General features: G+C 48.5%; 1 protein-coding gene across 1 annotated transcript in view; it reads right to left on the bottom strand.

Moving 5' to 3' along the window:
* Nucleotides 1–22,431, bottom strand: part of Kiaa0930 (KIAA0930 ortholog) — a 42,854-nt gene that overhangs the window by 14,748 nt on the left and 5,675 nt on the right. The window lies entirely within an intron of this gene.

Raw genomic sequence — 22,431 nt, forward strand, 5'->3', positions numbered from 1 at the left:
ATATTTCTGTGTGATAAATACCAGAAAGACGGGGTGGGGGGGGAGCCACTAATTTTGGTAAGAGAAGTCTGGGTTTCCCCTTCGGCTCTGCCACTTTGTTATCTGACAGAGGGACAGGTGGCTAAGCTCCAGAGCCACAGGCTCCTTTCTGCTCTATCCCAGATGGAACAGCCCATGCCTGGCCCAGAGTGGGTCAACAAACATGCCCCCGCCCACTCTCTCTAGTTAGTGGTTCTCACAGCACCTTTGGGGGTCAAATGACCCTGTCAGAGGGGTCATCTAAGACCATTGGAAAACACAGATGTTTACAGTACGATTCATAATAGCAGCAAACTTACAATTAGGAAGTAGCAATGAAAATAATTTTGGGGGTCAGCAGAGCATGAGGAACTGTATTAAAGGGTCGCAGCATTAGGAAGGTTGAAAACCCCTGTTCTAGATAAACCAACAAACTCACCCTGTGCTTCTCAATGCATTAAGCTCCTGGGTTTCCTCTATTTTCCCTGAGCTTTAGAGCTCTAGTCTGAGTACCTTACCTCTGAAGGGAAAGTCTACCTTGTACAACATCCTCCACTACACCTCGGAGTCTGTCAGTGGCCAGACTCGGGATCGATGGCTAGTAAAAGGCACCAGCCACACCACAGAACCAGTACTTGAAACCAGCCTCAGCCCTTTGACAGCAGTGTGTGGTCCACCCAGCCCTATGAAGGGGCCGGGGCAGGCTCACAGGCACAGGGTGGGAATATCCGCTGGCATTGGAAATTCCTGCATTCCTTTTGCACCAGTGTTGGGGGCTGTGCAAGAGGCACAGCAAAAGAACTCTAGAACTCATGGAATATGGCCCACTGGTTAACATAACCATGACAGGTGTGTATCAGCAAGGCATAAATAACCCTGAGAGCTCCGTGTCCCGAGGACTTCGTGCTGTTATGGAGCATAGCTCTGCTTGTTACCACTGCAGTCCTTACAATCCCCCTAATATATGAATTAAGGAGGCTTCCAGCCTCTCACTGGGCAGTATCATTGGCACAAGCAAGAACAACGCTTGCTCTCTTTCAGGCACTGCTGCTGGAGCAGATTAATGACTCAACCACCCTGGAAAAGAACCTGCAGATGTAGATTGCTACCAATGACCTTTAGAAAGAATTTGGAAAAATGGATTGTTCAGCAAGGTTAGGTAAAGATGCTTTTGCTAGTGGTTCTGATGTAAAAAGTCTTAGGGAAAAATAGTCGGTTTAGCAAAGTTAGGTAAAGATGATTTCGCTATTGGCTCTGATACAGAAAACCTTAGGGAACAATTGGAAATTTAGAAAAAGTGCACTCTTAATAGTAAAGCTAGGGCCTTTTTGAGGTTGGTGAGCAAAGAGAATAAATACCCCAATTAGCATTAGCTGAGGTGACTCTCCCTGAAGCTTAACGTCAACTTGACTAAATTCTTACACGTATTTTTGCCTTCAGCTTCCTGATATAATTTAATAAAATTATTAATGAGCAGATGAGCACATTTAGGATTTAAAGTAGAAATGGCTGACTGTTTTCCATATAGGAGTTTAGATTTGTGATTCTTTTAAGATCTTTATAAGATTGCTTTTTAAGATAATTGATTCTTTCTTTGTAACCCCAAATTGCAGCCTGCTGGTAAAGAAAAGCTGGCGGAGAAGTTACCTTGCTTGTTTACACTCTGTTAATATGTAACAAGTTGCTTAGTTACAAATGTATAAAGGGTTCTTAGAAATTACTTGTTTGTCAGGCAGTGGTGGCGCACACATTTAATCTAGAGCTTGGGAGGCAGAGGCAGGAGGACCTCTGTGCATTTGAGGCCATCCTGGTCTACAAAGCAAAGCAAGTCCAGGATAACCAAAGCTCCACAGAGAAACCCTGGCTTGAAAAACCAAAAAATAAAAATAAAAATAAAATCATGTTTGTTTCTCACCCATAATACATAAAACATTTGATCATGCGAAGGTATTGGGGAACATGATTTCCTTACACATACTCATGGTAATGATCCACTTAAAGAAAATAGAATGTAATCACATTGTGATGTTTGTACTTTGTGAAAGATCTTGCGGGGATATATAAGCTGTAGGAAAAATAATAGGGTTGTTGGGATCTTTTTCCACCCACAAAGACGTGTGTATGTGTATATGTATGTGTGTAAGGTTGTTGGAACTTGCTCTTTGGAGTTTGTTCCATCCACCAAGATGTGTGTGTGTGTGTGTGTGTGTGTGTGTGTGTGTGTGTGTGTGTGTTCCTTTTCTCTCCTTTCCCTTTCTTTTTTAGATGCTTGCCACTATCAGTGGAAGCCTCCGGTTGCCACCATCAGTGGAAGGCCCTGTTAGGAGCCATCAGCTCTAGACCCCTCTTGCCACCATCAGTGGAAGCTATTGACGGTAACAATCAGTTCCAGCCTGGGAGGTTGTCCTCAGAGAAAGCCTGCACGGTCACCAGCCGGCCTCAGGATCTACACCCCCACCTCTCAGTTATGCTAGGGGATATCGAAGCTGGTCTTTGATATACCAGGCAATGCCCAACTATGTACCACTGTGAGATGAGGCAGAAACATCTCTGGCCTGATAAGCAGGGGCCTGTGACTTGTCACAGCCATGCAGTGTATAAGTGTCAGTCACAGAGGATTGCACTGCCCTTCCACAAAAGGGCTCTTTTATTTTTTTTTTTATTTATTTTTTTTTTAAGATTTATTTATTTATTATGTATACAATGCTCTGCCTGCATGTGCACCCACAGGCCAGAAGAGGGCATCAGATCACATCATAGATGGTTGTGAGCCACCATGTGGTTGCTGGGAATTGAACTCAGGACCTCTGGAAGAGCAGCCAGTGCTCTTACCCTCTGAGCCATCTCTCCAGCCAAAAGGGCTCTTTTGCTCTTTAATACCAGGCAGCTGTGGGGCTAGAGTACAACTCCGCTAAGCACTAAGGTCAGGGGTTCTCCCCCCAGAACCACAAAAGGTCACCCGGAAACGGAAGCGGCTGCTAGGGCATCCAGGGGATTAAAAATATTAACAAAACAACGAGAACGACCCTAACTACAAGTATGTTGAGCAAAGGGCTGTGTGGGACTGTTAACAGCGAACCGTCACTGTCACCCAAACGTCCCCACCTCATGTCGCAGAAGAGGCTTAAGGGATGAGCCCACATCTCCAGAGCTGGAGTCTGATCTGCTGGCTGGCCACACTCAGGCCTTGGGAAACCTGTGCTCAGCAGCTTGCTGAAGAGGAGCTCAGACACAGATGCTGACTGAGCTGGCTGCTGGCAGGGCCCAGAGCACAAGGAGCAGGAGGCAGTAAAGCCTTTATTCAGAGAATGGGCTGGCAGTGGCCAGGCAGGTCCTGCCCCTATTCCACATACTCCAAAAGTGGAGCCAAAGCAATGGCTCTTTCAGAGGACTGGTGGTCGATTCCTAGCCCCACTTGAAAAAGTTAACAATCACCTGTAACTCCAGCACTAAGGAACCTACTGCCTCCTTCTGGCCTCTGCGCCCACACAAGTGTGTACCCCCTCACCCCCAACACACACACAATTGAAAATGATAAAACAGGGCTGGAGAGATGGCTCAGAGGTTAAGAGCACTGGCTGCTCTTCCAGAGGTCCTGAGTTCAATTCCCAGCACCCACATGGCAGTCTCAATTGTCTGTAACTCCAGTTCCAGAGGATCTGATACCCTCTTCACAGACATACATGCAAGCAAAAATCAATGCAAATAAAATAAATAAATAATTTTTTAAAAAGAAAATGATAAAACAAACAAATGTTTCTTTTTGGCTCTTTTTAAAATAATTTATTCAGACTACAACCCGATTGTTATCCCCTCGCTTGTATCTTCCAGTTCCCCTTCCCCCCCTCTTTCACCCTATTCCCCTCCCCTAGGCCTGTGCCAGAAGGGGACCTCCTCCCCGACCATATCAGGTCTCATCCGGATAACCCGATTCCCCTTCCTCTGAGTGCCACCAGGTCTCCCCACCAAGGGGAAGTGGTCAAATAGGGGGCACCAGAGTTCATGTCAGAGTCAGTTCTCACTGTCCACACAACTGTGGAGAATGCACTATCCACTAGCTACATCTGAATAGGGGATAAAACAAACAAATCTTTAAACCTAACTGTCATGATACAGGGCCCCTGAGCTTCTTCCTCTGCTCCTCTTCTCAGCTGATCACACTGAATAAATGTCCTTTTTCTACTTTTCAGCATTACTTGTCTTTTCCTTTCTTTCTTTCTTTTTTTTTTAAAGATTTATTTACTTACTATGTATACAATGTTCTATCTGCATGTACACATGTGGGCCAGAAGAGGGCACCAGATCTCATTATAGATGGTTTTGAGCAATCATGGTTTTGCTGTGAATTGAACTCAGGACCTTTTGGAAGTGGTCTTTTTCTTAACATTTATTAACTTGTGTGCATGTGTATGAGCATGTGTGCATCATGCTGTGGCGTGTGTGTGGAAGCCAGAGGATAACTTGTAGAAGTCTGTTCTTTCCTTTCACCACGTGGGCTCTGGGGGTGGGGGCCAAACTCAGGCCATCAGACTTTGGCAGCAAGTACTCCAACCCTCTAAGCCATCTTAGGGCCCTGCTTGTCTCTTTAGTCAGGAATCTCAAGTGCTGGGATTAGAAGTGTGAGCCAGCATGCCTAGCCTAAATGGTATTTTTGTTTATTCTATGTATATGGGTGTTTCGCCTGCATGTATGCCTGGGTACCACATGCATGCCTTGTGCCCAGAAAGGCCATCAGATCCCCTGGTAATACAGCCATGGCCAGCTGTGAGGCACCATGTGGGTTGTAGAAATTGAACTCGGGTCCTCTGAAAGAGCTGCTAGTGTTCTTAACTGTTGAACCATCTCTCCAGGCTCCTGAATGGTTTTGTTTGTTTGTTTGTTTATTGGTGGTGGTGGTGGTGGTTAGTTTTGTTTGTTTGTTTGGTTTGGTTTGGTTCTTTGAGACAGGGTCTCTGTGTAGCCTTGTCTGTCCTGGACTTGCTTTGTAGACCAGGCTGACCTCGAACTCACAGCGATCCGCCTGCCTCTGCCTCCCAAGTGCTGGGATTAAAGGTGTGAGCCACCACTGCCTGACCTAAGTGGTATTTTTAAAGGAACAAATTTCCCTCCTTTAAAATGTCAGATGCTTTTAAAGCTGTCGTGACTCAGCTAGAGAATAAGGTGTGTATCCTCAGAGAGGCTAGCACATACATGCTCACAGGGGTTTTCTTAAGAGATCCCCCAAAATAAAAACCAGGAAAGCAGATACAACACTGCCAAGCTGGCCAATGGCTTACAACTCCCCATGGCTGCACTGAGGGATCACAATGAGCATACACACAAGTAGGCTCACAAGACTAAGTTCTGTGTCACTAAATCCACATGGTGTTTCAGAAAAAGGAAAAAAAAAAAAAAAGGCCATGAAAAGCAAACGAAGCTGAGTGAAGTTGGGTATAACAGTGCATACCCGTAACCCTGGAACGCAAAAGTTCAAGGTCATCTGGTGTATATGAGATCTCACCTCACCTCACAAAAAAAAAAAAAAAAAAAAAAGTTCTGGGGTTAGAGAGAAGGCTCAGCAGTTAAAAGCACGAGATGCTCTTGCAGAGGACCTGAACTCAGTTCCCAGCACACACACAACAGCTCCCAACCATCTGAAACTCCATTCCAGGGGATCCAGTGCTCACCATGGGGATCTGACCTCTTTGGGCACTATACACATGTGGTGCACTTACATACATGCAGGCAAAATACTGATACAGGTAAAATAAAAACAAATAAAACTAATAAATAAATAAATAACAAAGCAAAACCAAACGAGTACAAAAGTAAAGACTATGTTCTTCCAGAAGATGGGGAGGAGTCTGCAACAACTGGGATTTACCAATAATTAGGTAAATTACGGTATGCATATTAAACCAAACTATCTGATTATTAATTTACTTGAAGTTCTGGGAGCCAAACCCAGGGCTTGACCTGTGCTAAGCAAGTGTTCTGTTTTTAAGCCTTACAGAGGCTCTGAAGACCACATGCAGACACGGGAACGTGGGCCGTGCAGTCCTGGGGAAAAAGACAAAACCGAGTTGTAGTCACGATGACTGTGCCACAAACCACAGGGAGACAGGAAGAGCAGAGAAGGAATGCTGGGAGCAGCTGACCACCCCAGGCCGCTGGCCAGCCTCCTTGCGTGTCTTCCCTTTCCGCTAACTATCTCTTGCCATAAATCTATGGATTGTTGTCACAGGCCTAGAGAGCATGTGGGAGGAGGGAGAGATCCCTCTTCACAGGAAATGAAACCCAGACACAGAGATGTTTCCCATGCGCAGAAGTCGAACAGTCCAGATCTGACATAGAACTTCTAACTCTTGGGGGAGGAGGGGTTGGCACAGAGCAATGTAGGCTTTGACATCCTACAACATGGATCCTGGTCCCAACTGCTCCCACCCTGACTTCACCTGGGATAGAAGAGTCAAGAGCAAAATTCCTAGGTAGGCTGTGATGCTCCATCTACATGGGGCAAGTGAGGAACTTGGATGCAGCTGCTCTGTGTGCCTCTCTGGCCAGGCGGGATGAAGTCACTAGACCACAGACTCCCAGTATCCTTCAGTCACTGTGTGAGTGAACCCACATGAGGCAACTGAACCTTATTGGCCTGCTGTTTCTTTCTCTCATAGGTAAGCCCTTCTTTTTCCCCAAGCCTACTCAGCAAGAAATCCTCTGGGTCAAAGCCTGGGTGCTGCCAGTCTAGCATAGACTTTAGTCTCCAAAATCTGGCTGGCAGGGGCTGCAGGTTTCAGTGAATTCAGTGAGCGCAAGCAAGCCGCAGGGTGGACAACAAAGCCTGAAGCTAAGCTACTCACTTGGACAGCACCACGGCCAGCTCCCAGCAGCCCGGCCCCCCTCTCTCAGGCTGAGGTCCTGCTGGGCTAAAATGAATGAGTCGTCTTTCCTTGCTCTTGGGGAACTACAGAGGCAAGCTATGAGGCAAGTGGACTCACTGTCATCAAGTGATCTATTCTTAACCTCGCTTTATGATGACTTCTGTCTAGGCATTTTATTTAATAAACAGTATCAGACAATAACATCAGATGCTGCTGGTTCTCCTCACCTCTCAGACCTGCAAGGGAATTCTGAGATCTGTCTGTGATGCTGTGGGGACCAGCATTCCATCAGGCAGCTCTGCTGTTTACTGTCTGAGGGCTAAAAAAACAAAAACAGAGTGTCTGTCGCCTTGCTCACTCCCAGCTGGAAATCTGTCAGGTGACTGTCTGCACCACTTTGCCACATCTACGATTCATCCAGAAAACAGTGAGCAACTGACTCTAGTTGACGGAGGAAATGGAAGCAATAAACTGATGTTATGAAGGATGGATGAGTAAACTGGCTTAGAAAACATTAAGTTACACAGAAGTAAATTTTAGCTAAAGGAGCATTCCTCCGCCAGGCGGTTTAGAGAAGACGGCCCTGGCTGACAACGCTAATTAAGTCCTGTGTTTCTTATCCGGAAGGGTGTAATTCTACCAGTCAGGCAGGGCAGCCCTGGTAACAGCTGAGGAAAAGCAGGGCTGGTCTGTCTCAGGATAACTATGGTAGTATTTCTACATGGCAAACCTCCCACCCCGTCCAGACAACCAAACCTTGGAGTGTCTGTCTCTGTGTGGCACGTGTGAATGCTCACAGTGTAACTCGGGGCCGTGAACCTACATCAGCCGGGATTTCTGTTCAAGGCTGGTTCCCTTCTGTGCAGTAGCCAGAACAGGCTGTGTGCTATTATTGCAGAGGTTTTCCCTTTATTAATCTCTGAGTGCTTGGAATGATTTCTCACTGGGAAGGCATATGAATATTATAACGCAATAGTCTGCTCCAAATAGGGCTGTGGACCAGATGCCTTTCCTGCCGAGTGACCTCCAATTCTCTGGAACTGATGAGTCCTCTGCAGGCGGGGAGAGAGCACACAGTGGGGTGAGCACCAGGCCTGGGTCTCCCTGACCCTTATGTTCTCTGCCTCTGTGGCAGCAGGTTCTCTGCCTCACTATGCCCCACAATGAAGTGACAGTATCAGCAGTTCCATAGTGCTAAGCTGAGAAGGATAAAGATGGCAGTGTGTGCCCCAGTCTACAGTCTATAAAGCAATGCCACCTATTACCCCTACATATATATGTACATACAGATACACATACACATATGTGTACATATACTGGGGTTGGGGAATGAAGCAAGGTCTCTTTACAGACCCCAAGTTGTCCTGGAATTTGCTATGTAGACTAGACTGGCCTTGACCTCACAGAGATCAGCCTGTCTCTGCCTCTGCCTCCTGAGTGATAGGATTAAAGGGGTCGCGACCCACAGGTTGAGAACCCCTGTTTTAGCTGCTATATCATGAACCCTAAGCAACCCCTGAAAGTCGTGTGATGAGCAGCTGACCTCCCTACCCTCCGCTCCCTCAAACACAGCGCTTCCCTCTCTGCTACTGTGTGAGTGACCACAGCAGCCACTGAGCCCCACAGTGCTCAGAGCAACAGGTAAGGCGCGGAAATGTGCGTGGGCAGGATGCTCTGTGCGCCAGGATCTGTGGGTCCACTTCCCACAGAGAAGAATAGATACTCCCTGCAGTTGCCATGGAGATGGCCACAGGAGACGATCAAGGTATTGAACAGGCACCTAGTAAATCCTTCAGGTCAAGGACCGCTATGTTGCTGTATTGGGTGGCTTGGCACACCGCCCAGAAGGGCAACCCTATCAGCTTGCAGGTAGCTCCAGCTTCTCACATATTTCTAGAGCCCACGAAACTTGCACATTCCTTTTATGAGATGGGCAACTGACTCCAAGACAACACACCTGGGCTCACACACTCAGTGAAACCAGGAGGGAATCACACTCACAGGCAGACCAGGTATGGTGGCTAGTGACCTTAATCCCAGCACACGGGCAGGAGGATCGGAAATTCAAGGTCATCCGAGGCCACAAGATGAATTCAGGACTAGCTGACACTATATAAACCCTGACTCAAAACAGTAACACATCTTCTTTTTTTAAAAGATTTATTTATTATTATGTATACAGCGCTCTGCCTACATATACATCTGCAGGCCAGAAGAGGACATCAGATCACATTATAGATGATTGTGAGCCACCATGAAGTTGCTGGGAATTGAACTCAGGCCCTCTGGAAGAGCAGGCAGTGGCTGTTAACTGCTGAGCCATCTCTCCAGCCCAACAATAACAAATCTTAACTGCAGTACTAAACAGGGTCCAGAAGTCCACTAAGAACATGTTATTGACTAGGTAGGATTTAATTAGCAGTGCAAGAATAATCTAATATTAGGTTTATCACTATAGTCACCTCTATTTGTAGTTCAAGAGAGAAATGAGACATGATCATAGATGCTTGGAGACCAAGTGGGTTCAATTCCCATTCCTGATTTTAAGAAGTGGTGTCCTTGGGTCTGTAGAGATGGGTCAGCAGCTAAGAGCACTCGCTGCTCTTGAAGGTTCAGTTCCCAGCACCCATATGACAGCTTTGAACTTCTTATTGGATCCAGGAGATCCAGCACCATCTTCTGGCCTCCACCAACATCTGCACTCACACACACATACACACACACACACGACACAGACATACATGTAATTAAAAACAATAAAAATAAATCTTTTTAAGTAAGGTGGAGAACAATTAAGGACAATACTTAGTATAAATCTCTGGTTCCCACATGAATATACATACATGCACACAGCCATGGGAACACGTACCCAAAAACATGCATTCATGCGTGCGCACACACGCGCACACACGCACACACACGCACGCACACACGCGCACGCGCGCACACACGCGCACACACACCTGCAAGTCCCACTCCACCAGTATTCTCTACCCTGTGTACTATCACTATAAAATAGAACAGATAATTTACCTTTGTATTTATTTACCTATTTACAAAACACAGCTTTTGCCTCAAAAAGAGTAAATCATCTATTCGGAGACTGAGACACGCTTTGCCACGGTTGTGCTGCCAGAAGTTCAGGTCCCCGAAGCCCTCGGTCTTGCCTGCCTCTGGTCATTTTCTTCACCGCTATACAGTCAATTCCTACAATAGCGTGGTATATAAAAACAATAAATACTTATAAACGGAATGAATGAGATGATTAAAGTGATTAATGAAAGCAAGGTGGCATGGCGGACACTCGGTGGAGGCCTTGGGGGGATGGCTCGGGAGGTAAAGAGCTTCCGCACTAGTGTGAGGAACTGAAATCAGCCCCTTGTAAAATTCTCCCAGGCAAGGCTGGTGTGTACTGAAGGGGCAGAGTTAGGTGGGTCCTGGAGCGGCCTACAGTGAATGAAAGTGGGGAGAGGAGAAAGCCAGCTGAGAGTCCGTGCTTATCTCTCCCAGCTACCTCGCACTCCCACCACGAGGTCTTTCGGCCGTGATGAATTATAATTCCTCTTAAACCATAAACTCAAACCCTTACATTGCTTTTTTTTTTTCTCCTGGTATTTTGTCACAGCAACAAGAAAAGTAACTAATACAAAAAGGCTTGCTTTGTCTTTTTTTTTTTTTTTTTAATTTGAGGGGGACTGTGCCGTAGCCCACGTCTGAAGGCCAGAGGAAACTTTTTAAAAAAGACTTATTTACAAGTGTATTTTATAAGAATTTTGTCTACAGGTATGTCTACATGCCATCCAATTCCATTATAGACAGCTGTGAGGTGACATGTGATGCTGGGAATTGAACCCGGGTCCTCTGGAAGAGAAGCCAGTGCCTTTAACTGCTGACCTGTCTCTCCAGCCCCACCAGAGGACAATTTTTGAGGGTTAGTTCTTTCCTTCCAGCATGTGGGTTCTGGGGAGTGAACTTGGGTTGTCAAACACTCTTACCCACTGACCCATCTTGACAGCCCATAAAAACTAATTTCTGACAGAGGGTGGCATTGGGGATCGAACCCAGGGCCTTGTAAGTGCTAAGCCAAGTGCTCTACCACTAAGCTATGTCCCCAACTTGGTTTTTCATTAAGAATCATCTTATATGTTTTAAATTTTATATCTTAAGTTAATCTACTGAAAAAAATAAGCAAAAATAGCTGGACATGGTACCCACATATGATCCCAAAACTCAGGAGACAAAGTCAGGAGGATTGAGATTTTTAGAAGCTGCCTTGACTACGAAGTAAGACCCCCTAACTCAAAAAAAACAAACAAACAAACAAAAAGAACCAAAACAGGTGTTCTGGAGATGGCTTAGTCAGTGAAGTTCTTGTAACAAAAGCCAGATGACTCCTCCAGAACCCACATAAAAAGCCAGATGTGGCCACGTGGGTATGCGACTCCAGCACTGGGAGGTGAAACAGGCTAATCTCTGGGGCTTGCTGGCCAGCCAGTCTGGCCAGATCTGCAAGCCCAGGATTCAGGGAGAGACCCTGCCTCAAAATTAAAGTGGATGGTATCTGAGGAAGATTCCCAGCATCAACTTTAGGCCTTCTCTCTCTCTCTCTCTCTCTCTCTCTCTCTCTCTCTCTCTCTCTCACACACACACACACACACACACATACCCCAAAATATAAAAAGGACCAAGACATTTTTAGCAACTACAGTTAGTACATGCCAGAATTTAATACAACTTAATTGCTAGAGAATTGCTCACCTCAGGAGAGAGCCAGAACACAGAAACAGGACATACACAAATACTTAGGAGAACACGGTATTTTGGCTTGTTTGTTTGTTTGTAATGCCCAGGAAGACTGAAATTATCCAAATATCCACAGTGCCTCTGGAGCAGTGGAAACTGTGCTCCTTTCCAGTTTCACAGTCTTATGCCACATGTTTCTAAACAAATTAAATTAAGGCTTTCTAAATGCCAGGCACCAGGCTAAACTCCCTTCCCATCTTCTGGCCTCCACCAACATCTGCGCACACGCGCGCGCGCGCACACACACACACACACACACACACACACACAGAGACATACATGTAATTAAAAACAATAAAAATAAATCTTTTAAAGTGAGGTGGAGAACAATTAAGGATGATACTTAGTATAAATCTCTGGTTCCCACATGAATATACATACATGCACATAGCCATGGGAACATGTACCCAAACATACGCATTCACACATGCGTGCACACGCGCGCGCACACGCGCGCACACACACACACACACACACACACAATCAGCTGGGTGGTGGTGGTGGTTGTTGTTGTTGTTGTTGTGTTACAGGCCAACATGCCTAACAGGGAGAGGCTGTCCAGGAGCACTGTTAGCCATAGCTGGACTGTAAACCCAGCACCCCACCCCTGCCCGGTGTGGAGCATCCCAAGTGCCCACTCTCCAGGCTGTTGGCAAACGGTGCTCATAGCCAAGCACGGGGCAAGGGCTGGCCGGACAGGGTGTGCACACTGGTCTAGCTATCAGCAGCTCTCCAGTGAGGCACGTTCAGCTTGGGGCTCAGTGGAAACTATAAGCTAAGTAGGCAAAGAGGGAAGAGAGGTGATTAGAGCAGGATTCAAAGCCATTGCGGGGAAGCCCAGGCTAAGGGAGGACAGGGAAAGCCCAGCAGCCCAGCCTGGTGAGGAGCTAGAGCTGGAGGGGCTGACCTCACGGGAACTCTGGCTGGTGGTTGGTGTTTACCGTCCAAGGATAACCCTCTGAACAGTCTGGCAAGGGGTGGGGGCCCTGAGGTGGAGGCTCTCTGCTGCAGCATGTGCATGCTAGCGCCTGGGCGTGGCCCCAATAGTGGGCTGCATGGACAAGGTCCTCCCCAGAGTGCACCTGGTCAGCAGTGGATCCAAGGGTGGCCCTTGGTCCTCTGAGCAGGATGAATAGGCCTCTGTGTCCTCAATAGGCCTTTTATCATCTTGTGCCTGGGTCTGAGAGCCCTCCTTCCCTGGGGCACAAAGCACAAAGAAGCTGTCCTAGGAAGCCAAGCTACCCAGATGAGGCCCCGGATGAAGAACCGGCCAGGCGGGTCCCATGTGAGCAATCCCCAGGGGAATGGGGTGTGGATGACCCAGATGGCCAAATCAGGCCAAGCTGGTCCAGTATCTTCTTCAGGAAGTCCAGGCTCCCTCAACACATGAGCCACATTCTCTAGACAGTACCCACAAATCTGTCCTTCACTCCCCAAATGCAGTAGCCAGCCTTGACCCAGTTCCCTGACCAAATACTTCCACACAGGCCATACCTCCCTCAGCAGTTGTATTTGTTCCTTGTGAGGGTAGCTCTGTCCTCAGCTCCTGGGGTGCATCTGCACACTCCCCCAACTCCAGGCTGCCTTTCATAGGTTGCACCTTTCTGGACACGCTAAGTGCTATCTGCACCCTGGGGTCGGATCCCTGTGGGGTGCCCACTCTGATCTGATCTTCACTCACATGACAGGAAACTGAGGCTCATGACCTGAGTCACCAGTCAGGCGTGCCACTGCTGCTCTGTGGCAGGAGCAGACCACTGCCCTTACACATCTACCTGCAAGGCCACACCTTCAATCCTTTGCTCCAGCCTCGTCATGGTGATTTCTCACATCCTATCTGTGAAGGTCCTTGTACTTTGTTGGACACAGGTCACTGAAGGCAGCCAGCAAATATGATGGTAAACACATATGGTGTACACCCAGAGACACTATAGCAAATTTAAACACACACCCCAAAACTGCCATCGGTAAGAACACAAGGAAAATGTTCAGAACCACTTCAGAGCTAGGAAACCAGGTGCTGACGTCCAGGCTGCCTAGCAAGGTCACGGTAGATGCTGGGACTCTGCAGCCTGCCCTAGCCAGGGAGTGTGTGGGCTTCCTCTGGAGTGGCCTGCACAATTCCAGTTCCCACAAAGCTGTCCTTTATGCTCCCTCTGCAGTTCCAGTGCCACAAAATCACCCACATGACCAGCACAGCACGGCACCTGCCACGTTACCACCCACAGCCTGCCTCCAGACCACTGATGTTCCCTGGCACATCTCACCATCTCACAAACTGAGAGGTCCCCAGGTGCGAACCCCCCCCCCACACACACAACCGGGTTCACCACTATGGTGAGTTTCATGCAGAAAACTAGCTCCACAACACTTCACAGGGTGCCATGGCCCTATGGGAGCGGTGAGCTAGCAACCCCAGCACCTCCACCACCCTAGGCTGGAGGTTACTTATCCATGGACCAGTCACTATTCCCTCCTCTGGCGCTACAGGGCAGGAAGTGAGTCACAGAACCTCAGAAACCCAAAGACTACTCTCTCCAGCCAGAACAGCCAACCCCTGACCAGTGCAGAGGCTAGGAGCCAGGCTGGCAACTAGGGCCTCAGTGTTTATGTATTTCTTCACCCTGCTCTCTGTGCAAGGCTCTGGCCAGAATCCTGGCACCCTAGCTCCATCCACGTAGCTGCATCTTGTCTACATTGTGACCAGCACCAGCATGCTGCAGGCTCTGCAGGCCCAAGTGCACCTAACTTCTCCTGTGTGCTCAGACAAAGAATCATCACACAAAACAGGGCTCTGCACCCTCAGCCCTGGGCAGACCCAAGTGCAACCCAGCTCTGGGTCTTTCCCTAACTTCCCTCCCTTGGAGAGGAAAACAACCCCAAACACACCTTTCCCACCACCAGGTGGTCCTTGCAGGCTCACTCCACACCAAGCAACTTCCGCCTCCTGCAGTGGCCCCACTCCATCACTTCTCTTTCAGATCCCTGCTCTGCTCCTGCTTCTGCAGCTGCCTGCCCTCTGAAAACCAAGGGCTGGGTGCTTCCCGGTGCGTCAGTTCAGGAGAGGGCCACCGGGAAAGGACAGGGCATCAAAGGCCCCTCTACTACAGATGGATCAAAGTGTGAGGATGGGCAGGCCACAGCTCCAAATCCAGGAAAGTTAGGTGCCTGCCTACTGCTGCTATGAGAGCCTGAGCAACTGTCTCAACCCCTTTTAGTCGCACTTGCTCCAGGTGCCAACAAGGTTGACACTCCCCCACAGCACAGGTCAAGGAGAGCTCTGTACTGCTCAGAGCTCCCCAGGGAGCTCATAGAACTCTCCCGGTGCATAGGCTTCCCTGACACAGCCCTTGGATGATGGTGACCTCAGCTGAACACAGCTGAAGCACCAGCTGAGGCTGACTCATCCCACCAGGTTCCCTGCGGGGAGAGGACTCCCGGGAGGACTGGGGGGGGGGGGGTTGGTAGGGAGTGTGGGGAGGTACAGAATACTCTAGGATCCCAGCCCCACCTCCCTGGTTGGCATGATGGGGATCTCCTGACTCAGCAGCCGAGGCAGGCTAACTCTGGCTCTGCCTGAGGTTCCAAATGTGGAGCCCCATCTCTCACAGGATAGTAAGACTTAGTTCCGGGGTGCACAAGCACACACGCGGCACTACTGACGGCCCCCCTGGCCTGAGCAGTAGCCCTGCTGGACAACAGTGCTTTCCACAGGCAGTGAGAGTTTTAACAGTCCTTAGAAGCCCAACAGGCGGGCAGGCGGCACAGGCCTTAATCCCAGAACCCAGGAGACAGAAGCAGGTGGTCTCTGAGTTTGATCTACACAGTGAAACCTTGTCTCAAAAAAATACAAAAAGGGGGGGAGCACATGTGCATAACAGGTTTCAAACAGAAGTCCCAAAACTCCATCTGGCTCTTCATGCCCATAAGAGAAAACCAGGAGTTGAGGGGGAAGGAACTAACTGCAGTCCCCACAGAGCATCTCTGAGATGCCGAAGGTCTAGTCGCTCTCCGAAGGTAGCAGCAGCAGCCCAGCCCTTCCTGAACCAAAGAAACCTCTTTTCCCGCTGTGGCTGCTGAGAAAGATGCCCCACTCAAAGGCCAGCTCCCCAAGACCTCACACTCCCTCTCTACTCAGGAAGCCACTTCACCAGCTCAACACCCAATGCATCCCCTCACTCTGAGTTCCTGTGGGGGTGAGATGGGGTACCTCCCACTGAGCTGGCACAGTGGAGCTGACATGGCACTGGAAGGGGCACGGGTGGGTGTGGAGAGGAGCCTGGTGGCAGGATTCTTGCCCTCAAGAATGGAAGCAGGAGGCTGGAGAGATGGCTCAGTAGTTAAGAGCACTGTCTGCTCTTCCAGGGGGCCCAGGTTCAATTCCCAACACCCACGGGGCGGCTCACAACTGTCTTTAATTCCAGTTCCAATGGATCTGACACCCTCACACCAATGCACATAAAATAAAATAAACTAATTAAAAAAAAAAAAAAAAAAGGAATGGAAGCAGGGAGTGGGGCCCATCCCTAAAGTGTCAGCAAAAGGCTGAAAAATGGGGGGCAGGAAGATAATTCCTGGAAGAACAGAATGAAGGAGTCCCAGGAACCACACCCCCCCCGAGTTATGAAAAGGAGCGAGGATCACGAAGAGTCTTGGGCCTTCTGCTCTGTAGGCATCAAGAAGTCCTTCAGAGTGAGACCAACTGAGCTGACAGGTGGCTGCTATGGGCCAGGCAAACAGATGGAGGCAATGGTGCTACAATATCACAGGAGCTAGCACCACTGAGTGAACGTGGGGGAAGGCAGGCCACCTCCGGGCTTGTGGCCCGGAACACACAGAGGGCATTGTGAGAACTCTCCCTAGGGGAGAGGAATCAAAACTCTACCCTTTCCTTATCAGGCCCCAGGACACACCCAGGGACGACTCCACCAAAGCCCAGCCTGGGGAACCAATGAGTCTCTTGGGGCTACTTACAAAGAAAGCACAGGTAACCCCAAAGTAACCGCACTACCGAAAGTCTCTCCATGGCTGTACAGATGGAACACCCCTCAGTTAGCTTCCCATATGCATACTCCAGTGAAGTATGTTTTTTGTTTAGATTACAAGTGGGGGATGAGAAAAAGACTTGTGAGAGAGCAGGTGATGTTTATCCCCTTAGAAGTCGAACCACTGTGTGTGGGAGATTGGTTGTTAACCAGTTGAAAAACATCCTTGAACAAATTCTGAAAGGAGGTATAAATGTGAGCCAAAAACAACACGCAGGCCTTTGGAGAGTTGGGATAGTTTTGGCTGTTTATTGCTCCACTTGAAGATGCTCCTAGAGAGAACTGTTCGAGGGAAGGAGTTGAGGCTCCAGCTCTGGCTGAGGTTCCGGGTTCTGGTTGCTCCAGGTTCCAGCAGAAGAAATCCTGGTGACTACGCCAGGAGAATCATTCCTCAGAACTGATATCCTTACGGTTTCATTATTGTATTCTTTAACCTTCTTTTCCTATTGTCTAGGTTAGTCGGGTTATAAGTGAGGTACTCTCGGTTAATAAGTTGGTAATAAAATATATTTGCTAAGAAAATTGACCCTATACTCCAGCACTTCCCAAGACCAGGGGGCCATTTCACTAACACCAATTCATATTTTTATCTAACTACCTTCCTCTAAGACTATTATGTGCTGGTTTGTTTCAGACCAGGTCTAACTCTGTAGCCCAGGTTGGCCTCACACTGGCAGCAATCCTTCTGCCTCAGCCTCTCAACTGCTGAGATTATAGGTGTGAGCCACCACACCGTACAACTACCAAACTTAATCATGAAAGCTGAAGCAGACAGCTTGAGGCCTTCAACTTGAGGGAGACTCTGAGCCACATGAAACGTACACTCAATAAGCCTGTATGTTTTTCTTGAGTTCATCTGCTACAATACCTGGATCTGAAGCAATGATCCTAAGGTGGGAGAAGATTGTTCATTGCCTACATCAGCAGTGAGCCCTGGATGTCTGGGGATGTCGGGGCAGGTCCCACAATGGCATGGACCAGACACAGGGCAATGGAAAGAAATGACAGGCTTTGTGAGAGGCCGCCCTCTGTATTCCTGTTCAGGCACCTCCCTCTCCAGTGAGCTGTGTTTTTGTAGGCAGGGCAGATCACAGTTCAGCTCTGCATCCTTGGCTTAGCAGACATGAGCTGTGCAAGTCAGATACAGCAACAGCCTGTGCACTGGAGGGCAGGGTTACAGCTCAGCAGGTATAGCATTTGCCTAGAATGTGCAAAGCCTTGGGTTTCACCTTGGCAACACACAGAAGCCAGTGTGGTAGTCATCACAAGTTCAAAGTCATCCTCAGCTGCACGGAGAGTTTGAGAAGAGCCTGGGTCACACTAAGAACCTGTCTAAAAAACCAAATGAACAAAAATACCTTGGCTGGTCAGGCAGGACCTGCAGAAGGTAAGACTCTCACAGGTAAAAAGATCTCTTGTGGCTGCTGTTGTAAAGGTACCTATGAGGCAATGCTCTAGAAAGATCAAGAAGATGCAAGCCTAACCCCCAAACCGCCTCAATCACAATTTCTGTGCCATCAGCTATAGGAACAGCATCCCCACAGTGAGGACAGATGTATGCAGGTGAGAGCCCTTGGCAAAGGTTAGGCTTTTTCTACAGCCTATAGGTAACCCCAGCTGTTGAGAGAAGACAGCTTTGGGTTCTCCTTTCATGCCAAGTGTGGAAAGTATTGTCTACATTTAGAGCCCACCCAAACACTCGGGGTTCCGTCGACAGTAACCTCCACCCAGCAAAGACGAATATCTACTCTCCCTTTCACCTCCAGCCACTTGGCAAGCTGACACTAGTCATTTGTAACAGCATTAAATGGCATTTTAAAGCCTCAAGGCCCTGTGTGCTGGCTCACACCTGTAATCCCAGTCCTTGGGGGGAAAGAAGAAGTAGGAGATCCTTGAGATCAAGGGCAGCCTGCTCTACATGTACACCACAACCCTCTCTCAGATAAATAAATAAACCCTAAAGGCCAGCTGGGTTCGTCTCATCTCTTTCCAGATAAGAGGCTTTGGAGCTGGGGAGACGGCTCAGTCAGGAAAGTGCTAGCTAACTGCACAAGCATGAAGATTTGGCTTTCAGGAGGGCTGTGGTGGCGCACGCCTTTAATCCCAGCACTCAGGAAGTAGAGGCAGGCAGATCTCTGTGAGTTCGAGGCCAGCCTGGTCTACAAAGTGAATTCCACAGCAGCCTGAGCTACACAGTAAACCCCTGTCTCAAAAATAGTTACATAGACAGACAGACAGACAGACAGACAGACAGAACAGATAATCAGTGTTTCATCCCAAGCAACCATGTAAAAGCTCAACATGGTGACATCACCTGTGACCCCAGGACCAGGGAGGCAGAGAGAAGAAGATCTCTTAAGCTCACTGGCCAGCCAATCCAGCCAAAGATGGCTCAGTGGTTAAGAGCACTGCATGTCCCTCCAAAGGTCCTGAGTTCAATTCCCAGAAACCACATGGTGGCTCACAACCATCTATAATGAGATCTGGTGCCTTCTTCTGGTGTGCAGGTGTACATGAAAAAAGAGCACTGTATACATAATAATAATAATAATAACAATAATAAGAACAACAACAACAATAATAATAATAATAATAAAAAGAACCTGTCTCAAAAAATAAGATCGAGAGTGACCGAGGAAGACACCTCCAGTGGATCTCTGGCCCTTCACAGCATTCTTACACATGCAGTGCATGTGCACAATCACACACATGTCTGCATAAGAGGACTACAGAGGAAGAGAACCCCCAGTGTGAGCTGATAGGTCTCTTCTCTAAGTCTGGAGTACATACACTAGGGGTCCTCACAAGTTAGACAACTCCAAACTTACCAGCCTAAACAAGCCTCCTCCCCCACCCCCAACTCCAATATCTGCCTATCCCGGGACAGTTGGTAGACACCACCCAGATGATATGTCCCTGTCCACCCAGCCTTGGAAAGTCCTGAAGCCCCTCCCATGTCTACATACCAGGGTCCCGCATTTGCCTGTGTGTAAACAAAAGTAACTCCACCTACCTAAAACACCAATGGGCCTCTGTCTCCTCACCTGCCCAATGGGGCTCCAGAAGGGAGTGGTTAGGGCCAGGCATTTCTGCTCTTGCTAGCTCTCACGGTCATGTCTGTGTGAGTTGAGTCAGTCAGGATCCTCTTCAGGCCTCTTGTACCTCCCTGCCCCACATCCCCTGCTAGTGGCCAAGCTAGGCTGGCTGATCTTCCTGCTGCAGCCTACATCTTCAGACCATTCTGAGTGCCTGGCTCAAACTAGAAGCCTGGAATATTCTCTGAGGGTGTCATCCCTCATGAACCCCACCTAGACACTACCTAACCCACCCAACCCTGGTGGGACAGGAGGCCCAAGACAATGGCTCTAGACTGCATGTCCCTCAGTATGGTGACGGCCAGCAAGAGGGAGTGAGCAAAGCGACAGCTGTGGCAAGGGAGGCGTCACTGACATCCTGTCACTCCTGCGCCATCGAAGAAATGGGGAAGGGACTGATAGCGGGACAGATCAGTGGTCACTAACCCTAAGTGTTGCCTTGATCACACAGGAAAGATACATCCGGTCAGAACATGGCGGAGGAGCCTTCAACACCATTGTGAAACACACCAGCAGCCCACCCTCAGAATCCAAGCTGGTGTGTCTGCCTCACCAGGGGTCCCGGCAGTTGCTCTGCAGGAAGCTTCCAGGGTTACAGCCAGTTTGCCAGGACAAGACAGGCTCTACTCCTCTGGCAGGGTTTGAATGCTGAGTTGAGAACTCTGCCCACTAGAAAACTGCACCCAAACCCAAGATGACAAAAAGACCACTCAATGCTCTGGGCCCCATTTTGTTGTTGCTGTTGTTAGTTCTTCTATAAAATATGGAATCACAGCCAGGCGATGGTGGCGCATGCCTTTGATCCCAGCACCGGGAGGCAGAGGCAGGCGGATCACTGTGAGTTTGAGGCCAGCCTGGTATACAAAGGGAGTCCAGGACAGTCAAGGCTACACAGAGAAACCCTGTCTCAAAAAAAAAAAAAAGAACAACAACAAACAAACAAAAAACCACAAACATACAAATATGGAATCACATTCCTATTTTTCAAAGTGTTACGAGGAAGAAATGGGGCATGGCTTCCAAGGCTGCCGACTTAGCAGCCCCAGGTGAGGTGTAAGAAGTGTAGCCAAGAAAGCAGAAGGGAGGGGCAGCTGCTGCTGGGTATTAGTGCGTCAGCAGTTCCGGAGGGAACCAGGTGGATGTGCAGGTGTGGATGGGGAGCCAGCATGGGCTGTGTGTGCTCAGAGGCCCAGCTCCAAGGCTTCAACGTCCTTAGCTGGGAACAAGGGGGCTCTGGGACTCTAAAGCAGGAGCGAGCCTGAGACCCCAGGCAAAGATCACTCAGGTGAGCAGAGTGACTGAAGAATCACAAACTGACAGGATGCCTGGCTAGGAGCCTCATCTGGTGCCAGCTCCTTCCTCAGCTCCATGCACACATAATCTCTCCATGTGAGAGCGTCCTTGGCTCCTTGCACACAACACCCCTCAGTACAGGACTCTTCCCAGCTTCCTCACACATACCACTGCTTACCTATGGCAGCTCATCACTTTCCGGTCTGCTTTGTGCCAAAGGTTTAAAACATTTTTCCTAGCTGGGCGTGGTGGCGCATGCCTTTAATCCCAGCATGCGGGAGACAGAGGCAGGCGGATCACTGTGAGTTCAAGGCCAGCCTGGTCTACAAAGCGAGTCCAGGACAGCCAAGGATACACAGAGAGACCCTGTCTTGAAAAACCAAACCAACCAACCAAACAAAAAACCATTTTTCTGTGGGGTGGTGAGCATCTGTCCTCTAGCTATGGCCCTACCCTGGCCCTTGGAGGTTGGACTCTAAAGAACGGCCTCTCAGGTTGCTGGGTCAATACAGAAACCTATTAGTGAAGCCAAGCTAAGTTAATAACAAGATGAAACCAATTAGGTAAATTGTGGCAAAGCCACTCAACTGTTGCTGAGTGTTTTAATTTAGAATATTTGGAGGTGGAACAACAGAGGCTGTGTCTAGGGAATGTCAAGTAAAAATATGAATAAGAAATTTTCTATACAGGATCTAAGTGCCTAGAAAAAACTAGAAGGCCAGGTGTCTCTGGGTACAGGAACGATGGGTAGTACTATTCCTACTCCAGTTTTCCAGGTTCCAAAGATATAGATAGATATATATAGAGATATAGAGATATATAAATTTGAGACTGGGTCTCATTAAGTAGCCCAGGCTAGCCTGAAACTTGATGGGCAGACTGGACTAGCCTCACTCAAAGTGATCTTCCTGCCTCCAAGGTTGTGGGATAAGTTGCATTACAGTTGCATATCTCTGCACCCAGCAAATTTGCTTTATCTTTTTTTAAAAAACTTTTATTTGTTTGTTTGCTTATATATTAGACAGGATATCACTATGTAGCCCTGGTTGGTCTGGAACTCACAGAGACATGCTTGCCTCTGCCTCCCACGTGCTGGGATTAAAGGCATGCTCTACCATGCCCAGTATATTAGCTTTTTTTTTTTTTTTTTTGGTTTTTCGAGACAGGGTTTCTCTGTGTAGCCTTGGCTGTCCTGTCCTGGACTCAATTTGTAGACCAGGCTAGCCTCAGACTCACAGAAATCCACCTGCCTCTGCCTCCCAGAGTGTGGGATTAAAGGCATGTGCCACCACCACCCGGCTGGAGTGTGCTTTTTAA

This window comes from Acomys russatus, chromosome 17, assembly GCF_903995435.1.
Source record: "Acomys russatus chromosome 17, mAcoRus1.1, whole genome shotgun sequence".
Lineage (NCBI taxonomy): Eukaryota > Metazoa > Chordata > Mammalia > Rodentia > Muridae > Acomys > Acomys russatus.